This window comes from Sorex araneus, chromosome 10 (assembly GCF_027595985.1).
Source record: "Sorex araneus isolate mSorAra2 chromosome 10, mSorAra2.pri, whole genome shotgun sequence".
Classification (NCBI taxonomy): Eukaryota; Metazoa; Chordata; class Mammalia; order Eulipotyphla; family Soricidae; genus Sorex; species Sorex araneus.
This window is the reverse complement of record NC_073311.1, coordinates 34518725-34539825: the sequence shown is the minus strand read 5'-3', so window position 1 is coordinate 34539825 and position 21101 is coordinate 34518725. Positions and strand designations below refer to the sequence as shown.

The 21101-nt window shown below is 40.4% G+C and overlaps 1 protein-coding gene and 1 non-coding gene across 2 annotated transcripts in view; both read right to left on the bottom strand.

Moving 5' to 3' along the window:
• PLEKHG7 (pleckstrin homology and RhoGEF domain containing G7) overlaps positions 1 to 21101 on the bottom strand; it is a 135423-nt gene that overhangs the window by 93459 nt on the left and 20863 nt on the right. The window lies entirely within an intron of this gene.
• On the bottom strand, positions 14622 to 14728 carry LOC129399281 (U6 spliceosomal RNA). The gene has a single exon (XR_008627032.1). It is a non-coding gene; the product is annotated as a U6 spliceosomal RNA (small nuclear RNA).

The window sequence follows — 21101 nt, the reverse complement described above, 5'->3', positions numbered from 1 at the left end:
TGTGGCCAATATCAGTTTGGTGTCCTGATCCAAATGGTCCCATGAAAATTTCCAGAAAGGGAGCCTGGATCTCCTGTGCATTGCTTGCGAGGCTAACAGGGAATGGGGTTGGGGGGGGGGGAAGAAGGATTTCAAAGACAATTAAAAGATAATTAAATGGTTCCTTTTATTATACATAGGTTGGTGTGGGAGAGAACTAGAGACTGGGAGGGTGGATTGTTGTAGAGCCCATGGAGAGACAGGGAGTTTGGGTGGTGGTGGGATAAAGGCAGAAGCCATTCACTAAACTGCGAAGGCTTTCTTGCTGCCATTTGAAAATTTGTTTTGCCCTTTCCCGCTTTCTCCTATCCCCATCTCTGCCTCCAATCCCTGGAGAAAACCTGCTTTGATGAATCAGACCTTACATCCTATGCCCACCTTTACTTCCTTTGAGGGTCCTTTCCAAAGCAGAAGAAAGCATGGCTCGCCGAGAAGGTCACCACCACTGCCTGCTTTGGGGTGGAGGTTTCTGGCTAAGATGCTCAGTTTCTCTTTGTGTCTTGGCCAGCACTCACAAGGCCCTTTGCATGACTGATGTTGCAAAGTGTTTCTGAAGTCTAACTGGGGTTTTGGGCTTTGCAATAGTGCTAATATTAATCACAGAACTGCCAACATAGCTGGGAATGAAGCCAGGGCCAGCACAACCAGAATACCCATTCCTCCAGGAATTGTTTGTCTTCATGACTTGAAGTAAATGGGAAATATTTTTCCTAGGCTATATTTTCTCTTTCCAAATACAGATCTTTTCTTTCTTTCTTCTTTCTTTCTTTCTTCTTTCTTTCTTTCTTTCTTTCTTTCTTCTTTCTTTCTTTCTTTCTTTCTTTCTTTCTTTCTTTCTTTCTTTCTTTCTTTCTTTCTTTCTTTCTTTCTCTCTCTCTCTCTCTTCCTCCCTCCCTCCCTCCCTCCTTCCTTCCTTCCTTCCTTCCTTCCTTCCTTCCTTCCTTCCTTCCTTCCTTCTTTTCTTTCTCCCTCCCTCCCTCCCTCCCTCCCTCCCTCCCTCCCTCCCTCCCTCCCTCCCTCCCTCCCTCCCTCCTCCCTTCTTTCTTTCTTTCTTTCTTTCTTTCTTTCTTTCTTTCTTTCTTTCTTTCTTTCTTTCTTTCTTTCTTTCTTTCTTTCTTTCTTTCTTTCTTTCTTTCTTTCTTCCTTTCTTTCTTTAAAAAAAAAAACTAGACTATTGTGTTCTCACTAACATTCAGATCAAGTTGACAAGCCTGAAGACAACATAGCCCTCTGACGTTCCACCTGGCTGAAAGATCTCTTGCAGAGTAAGAGGATTTCTGTTCATTTGACAAGAGAGCCCCCCAGATCAACCTCCTCCAGCTCAGTGGTTAATGGAAGTAAAGGGGAGGGCGTGCACTTTCTTCTGCCACCTGAGTTCAGAGTGACAGTGGGGGGAAGAAACATGCTAATCTGAGCTGAGTTTAGTTGATTAGGGAAATTCAGGAGGCAGAAACTTGTGATTTTCCTTTGCAATCTCATCTTCCTTGAACTTACTCACATCCATCAGCTGCTGCCAACTACATACTGACTGGAATGTTAATTTATCTTTGCTCCGACTTTCTGAAACTATCGGTTCTTCTGACACTTAATAATGCATGAACATGTGGCATCAAGGTCAAGACTCATCAGTACCTAAAATATACCACCAGGGGGTCATTAATAATAATGAAAATAATAATAGAAGAGTGCCTAAAATATTCACTTGCTTGAGTCTAGTTTCTTTTATAGCCTTTAATATCTTCCATAACTTAGGGCCCATAAACTACTGTTAATTGTAATATAAATGAGAAGTCATTTAGTTACTCACAAGAAACCTGGAATTGAGATGCAGAGATTGGAGTCTAATTGATGGAGTTTAAGATAAATTCTTTCACCACCATTTCACTACCATGAATTTAATTTTTCTCATCAATGTGTATGTATATATAATCTTATATCCTTACTGTCTCAACTATTAAAGATATAAAGAGTTTGGCAAGTAGATAAATCATACATAAATACATACATAGTGCCCAGGATTATTTTGTGTTCTGTTTTAATTGCTTTATTTATTTTTGTTTTCGGACTATGCCCAGCAGTGTTCAGGAATTACTCCTAGTTCTGCACTCAGGATTTTTTAATATTCTAAAATATTAATTTGAATATTTAAAGATTAAAAATATTATTTTAAACTTTAATTCACCAGAGATAGTACAGTGAGTAAGGTGTTTGGTTTGCATGTGCTGGCATTGGTTCTATCCCCAACACCCTATAGAGCCCTCTGAGCACTGTCAGAAGTGACCCAGAGTCAGGAGTAAGCTGAATATAGCCCCCTAAATAAATAAATAATAAATGTATTACAGTGAGCCAACAATAGCCCAGTGGTAGAACAGCGGGTTTGCAGATAGTTAATCTTAGGACGTTACTCTATCTTATTTATTTTAAGTTTTGTAGACAAAAGGCCTTGAATTCCCACCCCCACCCCCCAAATATTGATCTTCAGCGCACTGCAAACAAGTGTCAAACAAACTTATGTGTGATAGATGGTAATTGCAGTGATAGCAACAAAAATGGAAAATAAGGGTAAACTATTTGAAATAAAGTAAAATTAAGAAGGTTAAAATGACAAAGAAGCACATGGAAGAAACACAACTTTCAGTCTTAAAAGTGGGATTAGGAGGATGCTGACAGTATCTTTGCTGATACCCACGAGTCATATAGAAGCAACACCAAAAGAAAACCATTTAGACAGAAGGTTAACTCACATATTCCAGGTGCTCCCTTCACAGTCCTCTCGGGATGCATTTAATTATTTTAAACCCTCATTATGAAAACATTTGATGAACATTTTTAACAAGGGATCAATTTGGAAAATATATTCATTCATCCAGTAACCCTTGCCTTCCAACTAAACTTTCCTTTAGTGACCTTTGTCACTAAAGTTGCATCCTTGCTTCTGCATCATATGTTAGCAGAGAGCCAGCCTGTGAACGGAAGGCTAAACACAGGTTCCAGATACACGGTTCGACACAAAATTACATAGGAAATGAAGAGAGTAAAATTTAGCAGTAGGAGTTTCTTGTAGCCAGAGATTACATGTTTCAAGTCTGTTTTTTTAAGGGGTGGGGGGAGAAACTAGAGAACAGGTATGGGCAGTAGGCAGTCGACTGGAAATAGGTCTTGAGTGGGAAATCAGAGGGGAGGATAACTAGACACAAGCTAAGACTTTCCCGTGGAGTTACCCACTCTAAGAGGGGGCACTGGAAAGTGGGGGAGACGGAGGCAGTGACTGAGAAGCTCATAGACCATGTGGACTGAAAAGTTCTCATTATTGTCCTCTGACTGATAACTGGGTGTCTTGACTGTCTGTAGAGCAATGGAGGCTTTGAGAATTGCACATTTTTATCACTAAAATTACCAGCAAAGAATGTTATTCAGGGTGTACAAGTATAGTTGGTCTGCTGGTAATGCTGCAATCTGTCAGCATCTTTGCAAGTGTCCCACTTTGTAAAAACTAAGGAGGTTTTGTAAATGTCTCTATTGTTCCAGCTATTTATCTCCTTGCTATTGATTTCCTTACTAGACTCAAGATAAAGCTCACTTGGTATAACAAATTTATGTTAAAAACATTTCTCATATGCCTTCTTCATATCCTTTCATGAAAAATTGTTGAATAAGCACTGGTCTTCTGTAACTCTAAAGGTGACAACTTAAATAAAAATGATTAAAATAACCTAATTTATGAAAGAATATAATAAAGACAAGGAAAATAATGGAATGTCATGATATACATGCATATATTATACTTCTATTAATAAAAAATATAGTGATTACTTGTGTTTTCTGAATTGTCAAGTTGATTTATTTCTTAGAGACAGCTTTTCTTGAGAAAATTTCAGGTTCTTTTCTTGATGTTTCTCTCCTAATGGAGCTTTATAATCAAAACTACATTGTGCAAATTTCCAGGCTCTGTAAGATAAATTTGTGCACTCAATCAATTCTCATGGGGATTATGGAAGAGATCTATAAACAGTGTGAAAATTGGCCAACATGAAAAGTAAACTACTGTGAATTTCCCACTTTAGAAGGCAAAGATGATACTCAGTGACCCAAACTAGAACTCACTGCAGACTCAGAGAGTAGCAAGATACTTGCTAGTGAGTGAAATAAGGAGAAATGGCTACTATTGAAGAAGCACAGGCCTGCTGGCTAAACCCTTCTGCCAGGCACATTGTACAAATGGTTTTGGATTTCTTTCTCAGTCCTTCCAGATAAGTGTTAGTCTCCTCTCTCTCTCCTCCCTCGTTTGACAGATAGGGAAACTGAGGCCTCTCAAAAGCACTCAGCAGGTGGACAATATGAATTTAAATCATCTGTGAATCCAAAAACTTTGCTCTTTTTAGCACATGCTTTTACTTCTCAATAGAGGGGAGCTCAGTGAATACCTACTCCCTTAACTCTTACCTGCAGAGGTTTTAGTCACTTGCCTGTATGTTTTGTGTGAGAGTCATTTTGATTTAGTATCGTTTAAAAGAGAAGCATTTGGGGAAGGAAAAAGAAAATACCAAAATATTTTTTTGGGGGGTGATACATCTTTGTTAAACCCAATACATGGAAAGGTTCAGACTGGTATCATTTGGGGCTTACAAGAGAGAGGGTCAGGTGGTAGACACCAAACTTACCTAATGTCTTACCGCACCTTCTGCATGTGGGAGGTCTGGGTTCACTCTCCAGTGTGACAAACAAAAACAAACACAAAGCACTCTTCATGTCACCCTCACACATGCACACGAAATCAAAGAGCCAGTTAAGATGAACTAGTGGTTCTCTGAGAGGTGTCGAAGGTCCCTGTGACTTGCTCTTAGTCCTATGAACTGTAAGAGGCAAAGACATGGCTGAACAAACATATATTAGGATTTGGGGATCTGTGCTTTCCTAGGACTCTCTGCCTCCCTAACGCACCTATTCGCACCTATTATCCATAGGCTTTGCCTTTGGTGGATGGTATTTTTTCTTTCTTTTTTTAAAAAAATTTTTCTTTTTAATTTTTTTTTATCTTCTATAAGTGAATCACTGTGAGGCACAGTTACCAACTTACAAACGTTCGTGTTTGCATTTCAGCTATACAGTGATCATTTACCCATCCCTCCACCAGTGCCCATTCTCCTCCACAGAAGCCATTTTTTCAGAGCTGGAAAGATAGTGTTTGCTTCTCCTGGGAATTTTCACTACTACCCTTTGACTTTGAAGGTTTCTTGGATAGCCAGGTTAAATTGGTTAATGGTGTAAACATTCCTTTCTTATTGAAAGTGTACAAAACACTGCGTACTTAGAATTTTTAAAAGGACATAATTATAGTTTCTAAGTGATATTTAAGGATATTAGTTTCTTTCCTCCTCGCTTGGCTCAACTTTTTGTGACATTTAGTTGATTTGAGAACAGCAAACACTTTATATCCTTTTTTGTAAAGGACTTTTAGAATAAAGGTGTTTTGGACACTTTCTCCATTTTTGTTCCAAGTATGTGGCAGATATGAAATCTTAGCCCTTATTTTTCAAAAATCTTTGCTAAAAGTTTCTTAAAACATTGCTTAATACTTCCTGTGGATTATTTCAAGTAGAGAGGGGTGTTCAGAAATTCTTCACTGAAATGTCTAGTATGTGCTTTGTTTCCTGATGAACATTTGCAAACGAAAACTACTGCATGTTGTAGAGAACTTATTTTTGCTCTAATTTTGTTCTTATTTTGCTTTTTCTAGTTTTTATCTGGATTTTATACACATAAAGGAAATGAATGTTTTTTTTTAATATAAATTCTCTCTCTCTCTGTGTTTAACTTCGCAAACAGATTTAACAAGATCAAAGTTATTGACTTTGGTTTTAACCTCGGTTTTCACATTGAAATGCCATATATATTATATAGCAATCACACTCTGTATGGTACAACATCTGCTATTTTAAGCCTTGTGTTCTATAAATTGCTTTGAAAGCCCCTGATATCCAAATCTCCTTCTTGTAAAATTTCCTTTGGTAATTTTCTTCCTAAAGCTTCCCATGTGGAAATATGAAATGTGGTTCAAAGGAATGACACTTCTTTTTGAAGTAACGAATAAATAAGATCCTCCAACTACATCACCACCTGGAAACTTCAGGTGCTTTCCCCTCGCCTCTGTGTCTCTCATTTCTCTCCTCCAGGGGGCAAATATCCAATTTTAGTTCCTCTTCTTTTTTCTTTCACCACCTGCACTTAAGCCTCATCTTTCTTCGCCTGCCCTGCTCCCATCAGCTTCCTCTCTGGTGTTCAGCTTCATCTTACTCCACATCATCTGCTGCATCCCGTCAGGTTCCTTTCCTTAGATCTGAAATGTCAAAAACAACAACAACCAGTGGTCCGAGAGACGGCTCCAAGGGAGAGAGTGCTTGCATGTGGGAGGCCTGGGTTTGATCTCTGGTACTGTGTGGCTTCTGAGCTCCTTCAGGAGTGACCCCTGAGCTGTGACTAGCCCCTGACCACTACCAGAAATGGCCCAAACCATCTCCTCTTTTTCCCCACGAACAAAAAACCAAAATCTAAAACAGATGACTCTCTAAGTTTTGCTCTTTTCTAATAGCAAAGGCCCCATTTCCTATATGAAAACTGCCAATGACGAATATAAATAAAATCAGACACTAGATTAAAAGACAGTTTTGCACTTTATTTATTTATTTATTTTTAATTTTTTTTATTTTATAAGGTCTTTCTGAGTCTTTCATTCTGTATTTGTGAAAGACTCAGGAGGTTTGATTTCTCTGTCCCTCATGGAGAGCCCGGCAAGCTACCGAGAGTAGCTTTGCACGGCAAAGACTGGCAAGCTACCGGAGGTGTATTCGATATGCCAAAGACAGTAACAAGTCACACAATGGAGACGTTACTGGTGCCCGCTTGACCAAATCGATGAACAATGGGACGACAGTGCTACAGTGCTACAGTGCTATAAGATCGTTCACAATATTTGATTACAGTTAATATTCAAACACCAATCCCACCACCATTACACCTTTCCACCACCAAATTTGGGATGTTTCCATCCCAAGCCCCAATCCCTGTCCCAAGGTACAACCGAAATAATATATTTTGTATTTTCTGCTATGGGAAACTGCTGAGAATGCTACAAAAATATCCATAGAGGAAACAGTGTGAAGATTGTTCTATTTTGGCAGGGCCATGAAGATATTCTTTATATGATATCAATAATATGTTTTTAAAAGTTGAGTGATGTGAGTTTTTGTATATGTATCTAAAACTACGTATATATGTAAATATGCATATAATTATATATATATTTCCCTCTACGATTTGTTGCCTACTATTTGAACCCCATGAAATGTGGTATACTACTTATGGAGAATGAGTAGGGAGTGACTTATGTTGTATCGGTTACTCGTAGGAATATGAGTACTCATGTAGGAATACGGTTACTCATATGTGAGGCTTCACCGAGCATGTGGGGAACTGCCTTAAACGTGGTGGTGGATGGGTTCTGGAGGTTTTCATTTGCTGGGCCTGTGTCCCTTGGCTCGGGGAGGGCTCTCACCCGTCCCCTCTGGGGTGTCTCAGTCAGATAGCCTGTTGCGGAGTCTGGTTGCATGGCTATGGCGGTATCATGTTGCTTCCTTCTGGGAGAAAAAGCTGTGTGATCTGGATGGTGGTCGATGAAGAGATTATCTGGCGCTGGCAGGAGGTGGTTTATGGGCATGATGAGTTTTACATTTTACTGTTACATACTATTACCAGACAGGATTGATAGCACAGCAGCTAGGGCGTTTGCCTTGCACGTGGCTACCCAGGTTTGATTCCTCTGTCCTTCTTGGAGAGCCCGGCAAACTACAAAGAGTATCCCGCCCCCATGGCAGAGTGTGGCAAGTTACCCGTGGCATATTCGATATGCCAAAAACAGTAACAACAAGTCTCACAATGGAGACATTAGTGGTGCCTGCTCGAGCAAATCGATGAACAATGGGAGGATAGTTCTACAGTACAGTGCTATATACTATTGCCATGGTACAGAGTCCTAAATGAACAGAATTCAAGTTTGGTTGTGCAAAAGTGGCTGGGTGTTTAAAAGGGAGAATGAAGGAATAAATATGGGGACACTTGGGGCATTCTGAATCAACTGATTCAGAGAAGTGAAAGAAAATTACAAAAGAAGTGGGAAAAGCTAACTGGGTCCAGACAAAACCTATATGGTTTTATAAGCACACACTTATAGAAATTAAGCTTCTGTCATCCCACAGAGCAGACTTGAGTTTCTGCAGGCTGGTGCATAGAGGACGGGTAGGGTCTTCCTTGGCATGCAGACTTGATTGACAAAAATTGTTTGGTATTATATTGGAGCCTGTTCAGTCTTCCTAGGCTGAAAATGAGATATAGTTGAGAAGAGGGCCTCGGAGCTTCTGATTAGAACCTGGTCAAAGAGAGAACCATCATAAAAAAAAAAACTAAAAAAAAATTTTTGTTTGTTTCATATTTTGGAGACCACATCCAGAGGTGTTCAGAGCTTACTCCTAGCTCTGTGCTCAAGGATCACTTCTGTCGGTGATTATTTGACGGTATTCAGTGCCTGGGATATGAGTGAGTCAGCCAGGCACAAGGCAAGTTTCTTAACCTCTGTATAATCTCTCTGGCCTGAAACTCAAGAATTTTGAGCTTGGTAAGTACGACCTTCTTCAATGAACTTCGTTTGATCTTACTATTGTCCATATACTCCATGACTGCTGATTCTCAATGATACTGATTTTTCTCCTTCAGATAAATGGACTCTCAGAACTGCTTTTGCCTGTACTGGTTGGTATTCTTGGACACCTTTTAATTTTCAGTGAAATCATCCCTCTGCTAAGTTCTTAGGGCCACATAGCCCTCTCCCCTGCATTCTCTGAGGACATAGCTCATAAATCTAGCACTGTATACTCTACTTGACTTGTTTTCTCTAACTTTACTTATATGTTGCTCCTGTCTGCAAATCTGAGCATTAGGAGGGAGGGATCATGTTATCCCCAAATCTCAGATACTTGCATGTCGTCTTTGCCATTTCTGCCATATGTGACTAGACTAGATATCATATTATACTGGATATTTTCACCAATGGCCTGAATGGCTGAAATTAAATTTTGTGATATGTTGGAAAATAAAAGTCAGTTAATATGTCAGGTTCATTTATAGCTCTGTTTCGAAGAGGTATGATGCCCCTGAATTTTGACATAGATTGAAAAGAAGTCAGCAGGGCTAGAGTGATAGTACAGGGGGTAGAGTATTTGCCTTGTATGTGGCTGACCTGGGTTTGATCTCCAGCACATGTGGTTCCCCACGCCTACCAGGAGTGATCCCTGTGTGCAAAGACAGGAGTAAGTTCTAAGCACTAGCAGGTGTGGACCAAGAGCAAAATAAAGTAAAATCAACCCAAAAGGATTCAGCAGAAGGAATAAGACAGAGCTGAAATGGATGATCTTGATCATGATAAGATACTTAGGATAAGAGAATGATCTTGATAAGAGACTTAAAGGCAGAATGTGAGAAGGACCCCTCACCCCACCCCTCACCACACACACACACAAACACACACACATGTGTGTGCACACACACACACTTTAGGCTGGACCTCTGCACTCTCTCTAGCTTCCATCAGAAGTCCAGAAATGAAAATTATTTACTAAAACCCATTTATTCTTCCTCTGGTGCATGCAGTTAGACTACAGTGGGTTTGAGTTTCACCAGTTTTGGTTAAAATACACTGAACCTATTTCTAGGCCTCAGTTATAATAAATCTTTTGAGGACTTTTTGATTTCCTTTTTCTGTCCATTGAATAGGAGGAAAAAGGCTTGGACAAAGGTAGAACCAAACCAGGAAATCCCATATTGAAGGGTGATCTAAGAAAAAAGTAAATGTACATTGCATTAAGATAAACCAAAATTTGTGAGTTTAGAATCTCATGATAAATACCTTAACTGCTACATGTCGATAGTTACTTTTTATTGATTAGGCTGTATACCTGCTACCTTCAGCCACAAAGATCTTGTTTAACTTTGGCCACTTGAACGTAATTAAAATGAGGGCATGGCAGAGTTGCAGTGGAAAAGCACGGGGCCTAAAACCAGAATAGTCAAGCTCGCTGTACTTGTCCTATTTTTTTTTTTTTATTTTTTATTGAGTCACCATGTGGAAAGTTACAAAGTTTTCAGGTTTAAATCTCAGTTATACAATGTTCGAATACCCATCCCTTCACCAGTGCTCATATTCCACCACCAAGAATCCCAGTATAGCTCCACCCCGCCCCCTCACACCCCAACCCCCCCCACGCCCCTAGCCCCCCCACCCTAAGCCCCCCGCCTGTGTAACTAATAAATTTCACTTTACTTTCGTTTTAATTGCATACAATATTTCAACAAAACTCACTATTATTATTTGGAGAGTCTCTCCCCTAAAGTCAGACCTGCTGAAAAGGAAGCATTAGATAATTTGTTTTCCATTGCTGAGGATGAAGAGGTATGGGAATATATCCCAGAGAGGCAAAAAGGTATAGTAGAGATGACATCTGCATTTCCATGTTCATTGCCGTTCTGTTCACAATAGCCACAATATGGAAAAAACCAGAGTGCCCGAAAACAGATGATTGGCTAAAGAAACTCTGGTATATTTGCACAATGGAATACTATGTAGCTGTCAGGAAACATGAAGTCATGAAATTTGCATATAAGTGGATCAACATGGAAAGTATCATGTTGAGTGAAATGAGTCAGAAAGAAAGAGACAGACATAGAAAGATTGCACTCATATGTGGAATATAATGTAACTGAGAAGTACAAGTTGGCAATGATGCAACTTCTGGCAGATATCTCTCTGGACTTAGTTACTAAAATACTAAATTACAGAAACCCAAAACTGAGAGGCCGCAAAGTGTGGTCACTCGACCTCATACCTCTTCATCCTCAGCAATGTACTTGTCCTATTAACTTTGTAGCTGCCATTAAGTCACTTCTAGGTTTATATTTATAAATTGGTTTACTTTCTGAGTTTGACGTTTAACATGGCTTTTTGGTTAATCTCACTCTTCGATTCTTGCTGCTTCCTTGGTGGCAATACGGAATTTATTGGTGATTTAGACCTTCAGTATTAAACTTGGTCTACCTTTTAAAAATTTCTTTCTTTCTAGGTACAAAGAAAAGTTCCAGAAAATAATAAGACAAAGCTGGAGAGCTAGATTAATGGGCTGGAGTGATGGTTAGCATCCAGTGATGTTAAGAAGCCCGGGTTTGGTCCCCTGAGCACTGCTGGGAGCTACTTTTGAGCCCTGAGCTGGGAGTAGTCCTTGCGGGTCTCCAGATGTTGCCCGAAAGCTCTCCTAGAAAAATACCTTGGTGTATCCACATCCTGGGGTCATATACATCTCAACTTGGAATATGGAATTCCCTTCTTTCACTTCGTGGGGGGTCCCTCAGTTCTCTCCCCCTTGGAGAAGCCCATGTTCTTTCTTGAACACCTTATTATTTCTCTCCTTCATATTCTCTAAATAAAACTATTTTACTTCAGAACGTTTAGCACTTTTCTAGGAAAAATATTTTTAACAATTATTTTGGAATTTTTCAAGTTTACACTAAAATAATGAGACTAGCATAGTAAATTGCCATGGAACCGTTATCTATGTTCAAACATTATCTCAATGGCACATATTCTATTCCTTGACCTCCCCTTCTTATTGCTGGAGGAACACTGTCACTGTCAGTGTCGCTGTCACTATCATCCCATTGTTCATCAATTTGCTCGAGTGGGCACCGGTAACGTCTCCATTGTGAGACTTATTGTTACTGTTTTTGGCATATTGAATATGCCATGGGTAGCTTGCCAGGCTCTGCCGTGCAGGCAGGATACTCTTGGTAGCTTGCTGGGCTCTCGAGGAGGGGCGGAGGAATCAAACCTGGGTCAGCTGCGTGCAAGGCAAACACCCTACCTGCGGTGCTATCGCTCCAGTCCTATTGCTGGAGGGTTGGAGAGTATTAAGGCAAATTACAAGCATGATGTTTTTTCAGCCCTAAGTATTTCAGTGTGTCTGCATATTATTTATTTTATATACATGTGTATATATGTATATATTTTTTATGTCCTTGGTAAGGACCTTTTAAAAACTAAACACAAATTCAATATCATATCTTACAAAATTGGCAAGAACCCTTAATATTCATTATATTTCAAATATTAGTAATGTCCTTTCACATTTGTTCAATTTTAATGAACATCTCTAAATAAAAGAATCCACATATATATTTGGTTGTATACCTTTTGAGTTTTTTCTAATTCTAGAGCACTCAGGTAGGTTTTTTTAAAAAATTTTTTTTATTGAATCATTGTGAGATAGACAATTACAAAGCTGTTCATGGTTGGGATTCAGTCATACAGTTTTCTTTTACCAGTGTACATTTCCTAGCACCAGTGTACCCAGTTTCCCTCCCCCATCCCCAACTTCTCTCCCCACACCCTGCCTCTATGGCAGGCACTTTTCTTCTCTCTCTCTCTCTCTCTCTCTCTCTCTCTCTCTCTCTTTCTTTTCTTTTGGGCATTGTGGTTTGCAGTAGGACTCTGGTAATTTACTTGAGTTGTATTACTACCCCAGAACTTAGTGGCTAACATTAAATGAATAATACTTTTTGTTTTGTTTTATTTCTAGGTGTGTGTGTGTATGGGTGGGGAGGGAGCTCTGGGGATGGCTTTCCAGGTAGTGTTCAGGGGTCTCAAGTGTCATTCCCAGTGATACTGAACCAGTCGGGCCAGTAATGGTTCAATGCAAAAGCCAGGCTTATGGTGGTGCAGTTTGGGCCAAATGGTGATTAGGCCTCCAGGGCTATATCTGGCAGTACCAGGGTGCCATATGGTGTTGTGAATGAAATTAGGGTCTTTGCACATAGAAGGCAAATGTCTCTGAGCCCTGAAATATCTCCCTTCCCCAACACTCTTCTATTTGTCACAAAATTCTGTGGTTTAGCAGTTTGGGCTGGACTCATGTGTGAGTAGAGGAGGTTCTGGGTTCAGCAGAAATGGGCTCAGGTGGCAAGAAAGGGCTTCCCTGAGTCACTCATGTCTCCCGTATATGGTTCTTATTTCCTCCCTCCACCTAGGCTGATCTGGGTTTGTCCCCAGGGTGCCAGGTTCAGTTAAGCAGCTAGTGGAAGCATCTGCAAGCCCTCTACCTAGAACACATGGTACAATACTCTGTCACATTCAGACAAACTGAGAAGCCTCAAATCCTGTTACACTCGAGAAATAGGGAGGTCAACTTAAATTTTCACTGGATGAAGTTCCAAAGTCCCTTTGCAAAGGATATGGCACTGCAAAGAGAAATAATTGGTGGTCATTTTATCCATTTTATACTCACTTATTTATTTCCAGGTAAATATATTTTAATTTCTAGAGCCCTTATAAGATATTAAGGAATATCTCTTTCCTAAAGTTTAAATTTCAGTTAAAAATAACCATTCTTAAACTAGTAGAAATGGATGATTCACAAAGTTCAAAGAAATACTGAATTAGGAACCACACTGCTCTTGTATGAAAAATTTATTTCCTTTTCTTCAAATAGCAAGCTCAATTCATGACTGCATTTATTTCAAATATATCTTTAATTTTTTTGAAAAAGTCCTTATTATATAAAATGAGTACAAGAAAAGTGTTTGAAAATTTTTAATTTCAGCATGTAAACTGATTCCCACCCCACCCCAATTTTTATAGGGTTACCAATCCCTAGGAAGGAACCATTGGGAAGGGAATTATATTCTTTGGTGTAAGGCAATACTTCATTAGGTGACAAGGAAAGCTATTTTAGAAACTGTCTGTAGACCAAGGATCTAATTTTTGTGATGGGAACATTTCTGCCAAATAGAAAGATTAACAACTGTTAAAGTCAGGTCAGCTTAATTTGATAGTAAAAGAAGAGTGATAAAAAGTTAAAGGAGTTCTGGATTTGATCCCCAGAACCGCAGTGGGGTTGAGCACTTGTGGGAGTAGTTTCTGAGCATCATCTGTTGTAGCCCCCAAAACAAAACAAAAAAAGAGAAGAAAAGAAAAGGAAAGAAAATGAAGGGGAAGAAAAGAAAAGGAAAGAAAATGAAGGGAAAGAAAAGAAAAGGAAAGAAGAAAAAAGTCAGTATAAACCTTTTCTGAATATACAGCTTCAATTGTTTGGCTTTAAAGTTGGAGGGTTTGTATGTGACGTGCTGGAACCAGTTCAGATCAGCATTTGAGCACCATTAACCCTTTTTTATATTTATATATATTTTTTAATAAATTTATTTATTTTTAATTAATGAATCACCATGAGGGTACAGTTACGGATTTATACACATCTGTGCTTATGCTTCCCCCATACAAAGTTCGGGAACCCATCCCTTCACCAGTGCCCATATTCCACCACCAGTAAACTCAGCATCCCTCCCATCCTCCCCAATCCCATCTCCCCCCACCCCGCCCTGTCACTGTGGCAGGGCATTCCCTTCTGTTCTCTCCCTCTAATTAGCTATTGTGGTTTGCAATAAAGGTGTTGAGTGGCCACTGTGCTCAGTCTCTAGCCCTCATTCAGCCCAAAAATATGGAACGCTTCACGAATTTGCGTGTCATCCTTGCGCAGGGGCCATGCTAATCTTCTCTTTATCGTTCCAATTTTAGTATATGTGCTGCCGAAGCGAGCACATATGTGCTGCCGAAGCGAGCACCCATTAACCCTTTTTGATGGATGACTTTTTCCACTTGCCAATCAATCTCAGGTGACTCTCTTGCCTGTCATAGCACTTTTCATCTGCAAGATGGAGGACACATGTTTCTCCCCATTGTACAAGTGATTATGGAAATAATGGCCAATGGCTGACTGTTCCTCCAGAGATGAGAAATGTTAGAATGAAATTGCTGAGCAGAGTGGGGGCTCTCTGTGGGGAGGAGAAGAATGAGAAGTCATTGGGCAAAAACTTTGCTGTTAAAATTGTTGTCCTGGGCTCAGCAGCATTGGTGCCACCAGGGAGCTAATCGGAAATGCAAGAATCTGATAAGCCTCACCCTGACAGACTGCATTAAGATCTGCATTTGAGCATGCTCCTGTGCTATAGTCAGATCTAAACTGCGTTTTATTGTGGGAGTGGAGAAATAGCCACAGTTTCTTTGGAGGGAGCATTTCTGTCTTTCTAGCTCCCCTTTCTTTTAGCCTTTGCTTCTTCCATGTTTACATTTCCATCTTGACTACATTTTTAGCAAGCCTGTTGGCCTTTCTAGGAAAAATATTTATATAATAATCGCCATAGGAAAAAAATATTTACCTAAAGTAGTGAGTGGCACATTCACCTTAGGAATGTGGCAAGGAAGGTGAACATTAATTCTTCATCTATAATTACAGGATCAATAAATTTAGTAAAAAATTATAAAAATTAGGGACTGGAGTGGGTAGGGCATTTGCTTTGCATACGGCTGACCCGGGTTTGATTCCCGGCATCCCATATGGTCCCCTGAGCACCACCAGGGGTAATTCCTGAGTGCAGAGCCAGGAATAACCCCTGTGCATCGACAGGTGTGACTCAAAAAGCAAAAAAAAAATTATAAAAATTAAGAAATGGCAATGCCAATGTATTGTTAAGAGATGAAACTAATGACTCGGATTTAAAATAGATCGTAGTTGGCTCTGGGCAGAGTCTAATTTTTCTCTTAACTAATTCTGTTTGTACAACTTATTCTGCTTTTTTGCTTATTTGGTTTTTGTGCAACGCAGGTAATATTCAGAGCTTACTCCTGGTTCTGTGCTCAGGAGTCGCTTGTAGTGGTGCTCAGGGGACCATATCTGGTACCGGGAATCAAATTCAGGTTGCGCACATGCAAGGTAAGCACCTTGTTTACTGTGTTCTTTCTCTGTACCTGTACGATTTGTTTTAAAATGTTTTCTTATGGGAACAAGCCAGTGCTGGCAGTGATGTGGTATAAAAGGAATTCGTTGTTGAGAGGAATGCTTTCTGGTTTAGCCCCTGTGCTAAGTAGTGTGGAGATTACTCAAACAACTAAGATTAGAGCTCCCATATGATTCCGTTATTCCACTTCTTGACATCTACCCCCAAATGTGAAAACATTAATTTGAAAAGTAATGTGCACCTGTGTTCATTGTAGTGCTTAGCACAATAATAAACATATGGGAGAAACCCAAACATCCAACAACCAACAAGTGAATAAATAAGTTGTCATAAGTATGAACAATGGAATGCTGTGCAGTCACAAGAAAAGATAAACTCATGTAGTTTCCTGTAATCTGGATGGAAATGGAGGGTGTCATGTTAAGTGAATTAAGTCAAAGGGAGAAAGACAAATACTTCATATTCTCATTTATCTGAAAAAAAAAGGGGATAAAGGGTATCAAATGATTGTAAACCCTTGGTACCAGATTACAGAGAATGCCAAGGAAGGATAACTGGTGGGAAATGGAGGGAAGGAGGCTGGTGACTTAAGGACATTGGTAAAAGGTTTGGGACATTTGATTGATTTAGAGCATTTGTGTTTATAAAAATCATCAGTTAACACTTTTGTATGCATTTAGCCCAAACTACAATAAGTAAACTAAAATTTATTTTATTTATAAAATTTATTTTATCTTATTATTCTTTATTGTGGACTGGAGCAATAGCACAGCGGCAGGGCATTTGCCTTGTATGCAGCCGACCCGGATTCGATTCCTTCGCCCCTCTTGGAGAGCTCGGTAAGCTACTGAGAGTATCTCGCCCACATGGCAGAGCCTGGCAAGCTACCCGTGGTATATTTGATATGCCAAAAACAGTAACAACAAGTCTCACAACAGAGACGTTACTGGTGCCCACTTGAGCAAATCGATGAGCAACAGGATGACAGTGATACAGTTCTTTAGGAATAGTCTCTTAAGAACATTGCTGGGTATAGTTCAATAAAAAGCAACAAAAAATCACATATTATTATTTTTTTTTTAAATTTATTTATTTTTAATTAGAGAATCACCGTGAGGGTACAGTTACAGATTTATACACTTTTGTGCTTATACTTCCCTCATACAAAGTTTGGAACCCATCCCTTCACCAGTGCCCATTCTCCACCACCCGTAAACCCAGTGTCCCTCCCACCCTCCCCAATCCCATCTCCCCCCCACCCCACCCTGCCACTGTGGCAAGGCATTCCCTTCTGTTTTCTCTCTCTAATTAGCTGTTGTGGTTTGCAATAAAGGTGTTGAGTGGCCGCTGTGCTCAGTCTCTAGCCCTCATTCAGCCCGCAACTCCCTTCCCCCACATGGCCTTCGACTACAATGTAGTTGGTGATCGCTTCTCTGAGTTGACCTTTCCCCGGAACATGAGGCCAGCCTCGAAGCCATGGAGTCAACCTCCTGGTACTTATTTCTACAGTTCTTGGGTGTTAGTCTCCCACTCTGTTATTCTATATACCATAGATGAGTGCAATCTTTCTATGTCTGTCTCTCTCTTTCTGACTCATTTCACTCAGCATGAAACTTTTCATGCCCATCCACTTGACTACAAAATTCTTGACCTCCTTTTTTCTAACAGCTGCATAGTATTCCATTGTATAGATGTACCAAAGTTTCCTCAACCAGTCATCCGTTCTGGGGCATTCGGGTTTTTTCCAGATTCTGGCTATTGTAAACAGTGCTGCGATGAACATACATGTGCAGATGTTGTTTCGATTGTACTTTTTTGCCTCTCTGGGATATATTCCCAGCAGTGGTATTGCTGGGTCAAATGGGAATTCAATATCTAATTTTTTGAGAGTCGTCCAAATTGTTTTCCAGAAGGGCTGAACCAGTTGGCATTCCCACCAGCAGTGAAGAAGGGTCCCTTTCTCCCCACATCCTCTCCAACAGCGGTTGCTTTTGTTCTTTTGGATGTGTGCTAGTCTCTGTGGTGTGAGGTGGTATCTCAAAGTTGTTTTGATCTGCATCTCTCTGATGATTAGTGATGCAGAGCACTTTTTCATGTGCCTTTTGGCCATTCGTATTTCTTCCTTGGTAAAGTTTCTGTTCATTTCTTCGCCCCATTTTTTGATGGGGTTGGATGTTTTCTTCTTGTAGAGTTCAACCAGTGCTTTATATACCATTGATATCAACCCCTTATCTGATGGGTATTGTGTAAATATCCTTTCCCATTCTGTGGATAGTCTTTGTATTCTGGTCACTGTATCTCTTGCGGTGCAGAAGCTTTTTAGTTTAATGTAGTCCCATTTGTTGATCTCTGTTTTTACTAAATTGCTTAGTTCCGAAAATCACATATTATTTTGATATAACTTCAAAATATGATACAGTCTTGCATTTTATGTATTCTGGTAAATCACTTTGGATTCTTTCTGAGAAAAGGTGGGTTACAAACCAGTAAACAAATAGAATAAGCAACCTCTAATGATGTCTGAAGTGGGAAATGCAATGGTTTAGGCAAGGAATATGTGTGTCAAATATAGTAACTTAGAAAAGGAGTGAGTCATTCTTACTTGTGGTGACATTCTATTTGTGAACTTATCTTTGAAGGATGGGGAAAGGAAGTTTAGAGCTCAGAGGGGAAACTGAGAAGCCAGCTGAGGTTGTGGTGGGCTACGCCTCATGAGAGAGAAGTGTGTGGTACCAGGAAAGGAGCTATTCTCAGACGCATCAGTCACTCTGATTGTGTGCAGAGATGAATGGCTGCTGTTCCTCTAAGAGAAGAGATCCAGGAAATTTGGAAAAACAAACCATAGATCTGGAATGGACTTTAAGATCATTTCGGACAGCTTTGGGGAGTTGCTGTTGTTTCTGTTGTTTGTTCTTTGATAAGCACTGCCATGCTCATATATGTGAAGCTGTTGGAGGTGAAAGTGGCAAAATTATCTTGTAGTTCTTTCTTGGGGCTCGTTTGTCAGTTATATTGCAGGTTACCTGACTCCTGCTATTTTGCCAAGGTTTGCTGGCGGCTTATGTCAAGTTGGGATCAAGGGAGGTAATAGCCTGGAGAGGAACATGCTAAAGCTTTCCTGCTCCGCCCCTGTCACCTGGGGAAGTGACTGCTGATGACTTCTACCTTGCTCTTAATAGGGGCCTCGCCCTTTCAGGTGTCCTAGAAAATTGACCTCTGTGGAATGGACACTAGTGTCTTGCAGCCCCAGTGAACAGTCTTTAGGGTGTGACGATGTCCATCTGATTTACACAGTAGATGAACTGATTTCCAATGTTCAAGTTCTTGGAGAACTGTAGACTCATGCTAGAGCAAGGAATTGCTTTTGGTAGACAAGGAAAGTCAGTCCTGACCTCTGCTCAGATTTTCCAGGTCCGTCATCATTTATCCTCATAGGAAGAATTTCAGGAGATCAATAGTGAAAGAAACAGTGTCCTCATCAGCTTACTTTCTTGGTGCTTCTAAGGAATGGAAAAGAGCTAAAGGATGTGAGAAATCAGAGTGAATTCATCTGTTAGGACTCTCTTCTTCAGGAACAGGAGCTATTTCCCAGAAGAGAAATAATTTGATATGTGTATCTCCTAAAGTCTTATTTGATCCTGTTCTCTCTCCAGTTTGGTACTCTTCAGCGAGAGAGAGAGAGCTTTCGTATGTTTGGAATTAAGATCTTTTTGGTCTTCCTGTCTCCGAACGAATTGAGAAGGATTTTGGGTGGGGGGAGGGCCAAAGACTCTGATAAGCTTTCTTTCTCTGGAGATTGACTTTATAATGAAGCACAGGGACTGGATCTCTTCTCACTACCCTACACACTGAGTCAAAGGCCTCCCAGTGGGTGGCGTTTCTCAGAAAAAAAAAAACACGACAACTTTACTTTATTTAAACCACCCCCTCTCCTGCTTTTGCTTTGTCGAGAACTGAGAGCAGAGGCAGCGTCTGGACCGAATAGCAGGGCTGTGAACACTCACTGTAATTGCCTTTCCAGGGTCTGACGGGAGTAAGAGGCGAGCGCACACAACCTGCGTTTAGCTCAGCCAGGGCGGCGGCGACAGGCAACGTGCTGATGGCTTCCACCTGGCTCTTAATAGGGGCCTCCCCCTCTCAGGTGTCCTAGAAAACTGACAGCGAGAATGAATCCAGGGATAAAGGCTCTCAGATAAAAAGAAAGAATAAGCCAACAGTTCTTCGACTAGCAGACTGACAGGCTGTAGCTTGGCTTGGCAGCCGACCCCTTCACTAGAGCCGGGAGGTGTCCAAGTTCACTTTGTGTTTCTTTGGACGAATTAGCAAAAGGTATGGGCTGGCTGACCTATTGGTTGTACCCTGTGGCTAAGACAGCCTGTTTGGGCCAGAGTGAAATGGTTAGTTATTCCTCCATCCTCATTAGTTATTCTGCTGCACTGAAGTTACCTTTCCAAAGAAGTAGCTACAAAGATTATTTTATCTGTAGTGCCAAGGGGTGGGCCAGTAAAGGTACTGCCAAGACTTGGAGTGGTTGGGGATGACGGGCTAGTTTTATGTAGCAAATTGACCATAGGGACTTTTAAAAAGTTGGCATTGGGACGTTTTCCTCCTTTTTTTCCCCCCCCTGACAATAATGAATGAAGCATGTTAGGCTTGTTTTCAATTATGCAACAAGTCCCCATTCATTAGGAACGGACGCAGTGATCTCCGCAGAATTCTAGTGACTTTGCAAGCACAGCTCCTTCTTTGACCTCAGTCTGAACAATGTCAGCATTCAGCATGTGTGTTGCCAGCGTAGGTATCCAGGGTGTGATAAAATGTTTGCATGTGTAGCAAAAGTGGAATTTTTCACATCAGAATTTAGAAATCTTGAATTTCTCATTTCTGGGTTACAGAGAAGTAAATTAAAGAGCTAGCTCCCATCTTTCTGGGTTTCCAGCAAAATAGCTCAGTGGGCTGGGCCCCTGGGTAGCCCAATTCGCTGTCTTCTAGCATTGACTTCTAAACACTCAGAGCATAGTCTTGGGAATTCATGTTCTCATAGCTGGGAACATTCAATATCTCACCACAAATCTGGACTTCGGGATATTGTAATGATGGAAGCACAATTCACTTTTATTGCTTAGTCTTTAATTTTCATCAAGTATAAGATATACCCTGATTTAATTGCATCTTTT